The sequence below is a fragment of the Engraulis encrasicolus genome, chromosome 17 (assembly GCF_034702125.1).
Source record: "Engraulis encrasicolus isolate BLACKSEA-1 chromosome 17, IST_EnEncr_1.0, whole genome shotgun sequence".
NCBI lineage: Eukaryota > Metazoa > Chordata > Actinopteri > Clupeiformes > Engraulidae > Engraulis > Engraulis encrasicolus.
Window position 1 is genome coordinate 18,375,086 of NC_085873.1, and position 6,457 is coordinate 18,381,542.

Genomic DNA, 6,457 nt, shown 5'->3' on the forward strand with positions numbered 1-6,457 from the left:
ACACCACAATCTAATGCAGCGTAGCACCTGGAATAATCCCCTGTAGTCTCCTGTTTGTAGTGTATGGTGCCTAAAGGTACCCATGTAGTGAACCGTGTGCGGTGTCCTTGGTGTGGCTCGACTTAATTGCAGTGATTCCTTTTTATACTTTATAAAGTGTTTGCTGTGCGTTGGGGGTGATTTGGAGTGACTAATTGGAACCTAATTAAGGGAGAATCCATTTGCCATTGAAACATCTACTTTTGTGTGTAGGCCTACACTTTGACTCTTCACTACCCTGTCTTGTTTTAATGAAATTTGTATGTAAAATAAGTGATTTATTAAAATGTCTACCGTTTGTCTGAACCCAGTCTCAGATGTTCTTAACGAATCTGTGTGCCTTGTGCATAACTTTAGTGCCTAGAGGGCTCCCTCTGGTGGCGTAGTCGGGATATAGCTCAAAATGGTCAATAACCTTTTTGGTCAATAACCTGGAAGGTCCACTCTGCTACACACAGAAAGATTGAATTTTCAAAATTGCAGGCATATAATGCCCATGTCTGTAATGTAGGGTTATGTGAAATCATTGTATGAGTTATGAGATCATGAAATACCCTTTGTCAATAAGCATACTATGACACTTCCATAATGACAGCTGTTGAAAAATGAGCATAAACACAAAACTAGATAAATGCACATGATGCAGACATTTAACAGTGTTGCATGTGGCAAATGGGTGGTTGACGTGACGCCTTGTTTTTTCGTAACATTGGTTAAAAACATACACAACTGTTATTTTTCCTTTAAAAAACAAATGTCAATGAAAGAAGATGTGGTACATTATGTTTCATATTAGTCTTAGATGAGAAGAAACATTTTTGTTAAGATTTATGTAAAGGTTTATATGTAAAATATCCTGCGGTGTGAGTGTACCATTAATGAAAGCTGGAATATAATATATATATAAATTAACCAACAACATTTTGAATAATCTATGAAGCATTTGGCATGATTGCATACATATTAACTTTATATTAAGATATGTGAATGTGAAAAAAAGTCAAGACAGTAATATTAACTACAAGTTCAATTTCGTAACACAAATTGCATCCTGTGGGGTGACATGTATGCCAATGTTTGTGAACGGGCAGCTGCAAGGCCAACTACAAGGGTCTTAACACAGTGCTGTGGTAATAGCCTATAGAAAGCACTTCCGTGTGCCCATCACGGAAAACAATTCCGTGTCCAGGAGCACGGAAAACGATTCCGTGTCCAGGACCACGGAATTTTGGCAAAATCCGTGCTCCTGGACACGGATTTCATGTCCTTAACATCCGTGTCCAGGAGCACAGAATTTTTGGAGATCAGGCTGGACACGAAGACAGAGAGAGAGAGAGAGAGAGAGAGAGAGAGAGAGAGAGAGAGAGAGAGAGAGAGAGAGAGAGAGAGAGAGAGAGAGAGAGAGAGAGAGAGAGAGAGAGAGAGAGAGAATTTCTGTGTGTATGTGCGTGCGTGTGTGTTTGTCTGTGTGTGTATACCAGGGATGGGGAACCTATGTCTTGAGGACCATTTGCGGCCACGGAGGCTGTTTTATCCGGCCCCCAATATAATTTCAATGTTATGCAGCTTCACATAAAATATGACATAGTTTGTAAAGGAATCTTAGAAATTGTTGCAATACAAGTAAGTTATATTCAGTGGACCTAGAGAAGGTGGGGTCGGTTTTAAAGGTGGCCACCTTCAATTATAGGTCTAAGTGCAAGGAGAAATCCTGGTTTGTGTTCATAGTACAGCCCTCTGAGGACTTTTACGGCCCTCGGATGAATTTGAAGTGGCCCCTCGATTGAAAAAGGTTCCCCGCCCCTGGTATATACCATGTGTGGGCAATGACAAACAACCCATCCCCCTCCCTTCCAGCCAGTCAATTCACAACCCTCTTGCCTGACACTGGCCCACAGTTACAGAACTGTTGCAAGGACTCTGAGGATTGTGTCTTGTTCTGTTGATGCTGCATTCAGGCTGTGTGTTGTGAATTTAGCCATCAAAGCTGAGCAAAAGTTTCATACTCCCAAGAAGTTCTTAAATGTGTAAATGAATGAATACATGTATGAGACCTTTACTGATTGAACATCATATTGTATTACTCTAGTGTATATAGGCTACTGTACTTCAGAAAAACCCTTCCACAATAAAACAACTGGCATACTATTCTGTCTATTTTTGCTCAGTAGCAAGTGTAAGTGAGTATGTTTACAATAAACTGGCTCTCGCCCGATGAATCCACTTCGCTCCACACATACTGCACATAGAAGTAGTCGGCAACTCTGGGCCCGCCCATGAAATTGCTTGTTTTCCCCCATGTTGGCTGATCAATATGCCAAATGTCTGTCAGTGATTGGACCGCACGAGCATTCGGAGGGGAAAACAATGCATTTTAATGGGCGGGCCAGAGAAGCCGACTGGGTGAATCCGAGAAGGCTGCATTGGAGATGTATTTCTGAAGACGGGGCCTAATACGATTAGGAGAAGACAAAAAATACCCATACCACAATAAATGTCTTCAGCATCATTCTTTGTTCATTATTTAAAAAAATACATGTGGTAGATGTAACAACGAAGTTGTTATTGATGCGTTCCGGTGCCATCATTGCTATCTGAAAAAGTGGATATAAATTGATCTGAGAGACTCTGAATGTGACCTATAATCTCAAATGATGAGAAACCAATTAATAAAGTGATTGTTTTGTGAGGTCAACCCCTTTGGGACTATGTCCTAATACAGGGTTTCCCAAACTGGGGTGCGTGCACCCCTGGGGGTGCTCGGCCGGCCTTAAGGGGGTGCGCGAGCTGAATAAAGCAATGGCCGATATGGTAGTTTTTATCCAGTATAATGAACATTAAGTAGGGCCTAGTTTTTAATTGTATGGTGAATTGTATGCTGGAAGGGTCCATCTGAAGTGTAGTTTAATTCCAAGGCTATTGGAAAAGAGGATTCCCCAAAAACGACTGTGCTTAATATGCAGTGAATGAGCAGTGAATCCATACTTGCGCGGCCATCAGCACACCAAAATATTCGCTCAGGGGGTGCGCAAACCACATTGAAATCTACAAGGGGTGCGCAGAGGAAAAAGTTTGGGAACCCCTGTCCTAATACGTTACTTGAGGCTGTCAGTGATGTGGTAGCAATGCTATTAATATGTATTTGAGTGTTTTCAGCAAACAGTGCATAAAGAGGCTACATTCATTACCACCACCACTACTGTATATGGCATGTGAAGCTGTGAAATTGCATTGCAGAGCTAAACGAAGACCTCCATGCTCTTAGTCTCTGGTCTAAGACTGATGGCCAGTTTGCCTCCAAGTGGCCTCAGACCACTCAACTGATATCACGCCTCAACAATAACAACCATTGAAGAACGGACGTCAGAGAGGAACATTTCAAGGAAGCTGTGAGGCTAGATTGTAAAAAGTGAGGCATGCAAAACAACTTACAAAGAAAGCAATGGTTATTAAAAGTGAGCTTGCAACATTTACAATGCTGTGTTACTTAAGTGTACACAACAACAAAAGTTTCACACTGCTGCGTTCCTCAGTCTGCTGTCATTTGCTTCCGCGCAGTTCAGTTCTGGGACAAGGTCACTGTGCATTACACTATAACACCAGAGATCTACAGGCAGCAGGAATGCCTCGTCGGGACCCGAACCCGGACTTTCACGCTGCCATCCTCCTCAGGAGGCACACTCTTGCACTGCACACATTCAAGGTGTCCCTCACGCAACTCCCAACATGCTTCTTCTATCCAGTGTGCCCCATCATCTTTTCTTCACCCATCACTGGGATCCCTCACACCAGGGTCACTATCCCTGAGGGTCCCTCACACACAATGGTTGCACCTCCGATGGCTGCACACGGAAAGCCATCCCACTTCTGACTTTCACTTCTGCAGCGAAAGAGAATAAAGGGTTACTCAACTCATCTGAACTCAACCTTTCTGGGATACCAAACTAGTGGGCCTTCTGGGGTAGGCCTACCAAACCGGTGATCTAGACCACTACTCTGAAGAACCAGGCTCAGAGAACAACCACAAGCCTAGTGATGGTCATTCCACACAGGTGGTCTGTCTTGATCCACGGACAGGGTCAAACAAATACTAATAGACAGGAAGTGAGGTATGCTTGCATGAGCAAGTTATAGGAAGATGTGGTATGACCTGATGCCATAGCCTCGAGTTGGATTCTTTACATAGCCTCAGGCGTTTAAAAGTAAACAAGACTAAGACCTACTCCTTTTCTAATGAGAGTCAGGCCCGAGGACATGGCGTCTCCTGTTTAACATGTCGTGTGATTTACTGGCTGCATTCACGTGTCCTAGAGCTGATATCAGGGCCGCTGACAGCCTTTGGCCCACCCAATAAGAAAGCAAAGCAATACAAAGCCAATTCTTACTTAGCTTGGGACAACTGACCCCTTTGTACTGTAGGCCCACAACTGCTTCATGTATGATCAGCTTTTTAAGCATGTTATGAAGCTCACCAGTAGCCTGGTTCTCACCAGAGCTCTGTGTGTGTGTAGGAGTGTGTGTTTTTTTCTGATCACTCAACTTGGAGAAATCTTCACACGAATACAACAATCACACAGCCAAATCACTGTGTAGATACGTTCCAAAATCAGTGTTAGGAGTATCGCATTACAGAAGTAATTAAGCGGGCTTGCAGAGCAAGGCCTGATTCTAGTAATCTCTAAGTCCTGTTTAGTTATTATTATTATTTAAGCGGGCTTGCAGAGCAAGGCCCGATTCTAGTAATCTCTAAGTCCTGATTCTTTATTATTTTTAAGCGGGCTTGCAGAGCAAGGCCTGATTCTAGTAATCTCTAAGTCCTGTTAATTATTTTTTATTAAGCGGGCTTGCAGAGCAAGGCCCGATTCTAGTAATCTCTAAGTCCTGTTTATTTATTTATTTATTTATTGGTTCTCTTGTGCAGGGCAGTAAAAATAGAAAATGGATCTCCTCCTAGGCCTTTCGACATAGAGACACCGTTCAAACACTAAAACGACCGGCTCGGCTTGGAGATCATTTCTATCAATAGGCTTGTCCGTGTCTCTTGTCGTTTTCCCGTTTTTGGCAATTTTGTGCAAGTTTGGGTCCCCATTGAAAACAATGGTAGAACCTTCATGAACCAAGGTTTCGCCACTCTAGAGATTAGAGTGTAGGAGGCTTTTTCGGTCATAAAACATCAACACTTTCACCTAGAAGTTTAGTTGACGCGTTGTTAGCGAGCTCTATGGGATGTCTCAAAATTGTCAAAGTTTCATCTCCCAACTCCCAATACTTTTTAAATGGCAGGTTTGTAAAAAAAAACCAGGCCTGGGTCTATGGAGGTTCCCAGTCTTTCCAAAAGTGCATTTTTCAAGAGATCAGCGCATGTCCCACACGGAGGTCCATTTGTGCCTGAACCGTTAAACCTATAAACTTCATTCAAAGACTGTTAGAGAGATCACATGCATGACTCCGATCTGTGAAAAGGACACGTGCCAACTCCTTTTAGTTTTTTTTACAACGATCTTGTAAAGACAAAATACTGGGTCTGATCCTGTCCCCTGTTTACAGCACAATACTAACTGTCTTTCAGTCAATCAGAACAGGTGCTCCCAATGAAGGGTTCCATCTTAACTGCCACTGTCTCAAGATTCTATTCTTAACGAGCAGGTGCGAGCAACCATTCTAGAAGTCTATTGTTCAGCTCTTCAATGCAATGTGATATAGTCTTGCTGGACTGTGCATGACAGCCAGCTGCTTGGCTCAATGGGAATGCTGCTGGATTAGAGATATGGAGGTTGAGAGTTCGAACCCCACCCGAAGCCATGTTGATTTTCAAAATTATATCATATGCAGTGTTCCTTGGCCAACTTAAAATGCCATGTATGTCATTTAGTATAAATGGCAAATGTGCTGGATTACAGATATGGAGGTTGGGAGTTCGAACCCCAGTCGAAGCCATGTTGATTTTCAAAATTATATCATATGCAGTGTTCCTTAGCCAACTTCAAATATCATGTATTGTATGTCATTTAATATCAATGGCAAAGGGGCTGGATTACAGATATGGAGGTTGTGAGTTCGAATCCCACTCAAAGCCATGTTGATTTTCAAAATTATATCATATGCAGTGTTCCTTAGCCAACTTAAAATACCATGTATGTCATTTAGTATATCCCCAAAACGCAGAGCTACAACACTTTCAAGATGGCTGAATCCAAGATGGCTGACTTGTTTGGCCCATAACTTCTGACTGGGTGGATGGATTTTTTCCAACATTTCTTTTAGCTTTGTTTTCTCAATAGTACTTTGTTTCATCTCTGCCCCAAAAGGCAAGCCCGCTTCCAGCATTTTCTGTGACAATGCAATCTAGTTGGTATTGGTTGGCATGTGACCCAGATCACTGAAATATGTTGTTTCACCAGGTGGTTTCAAATTTGTA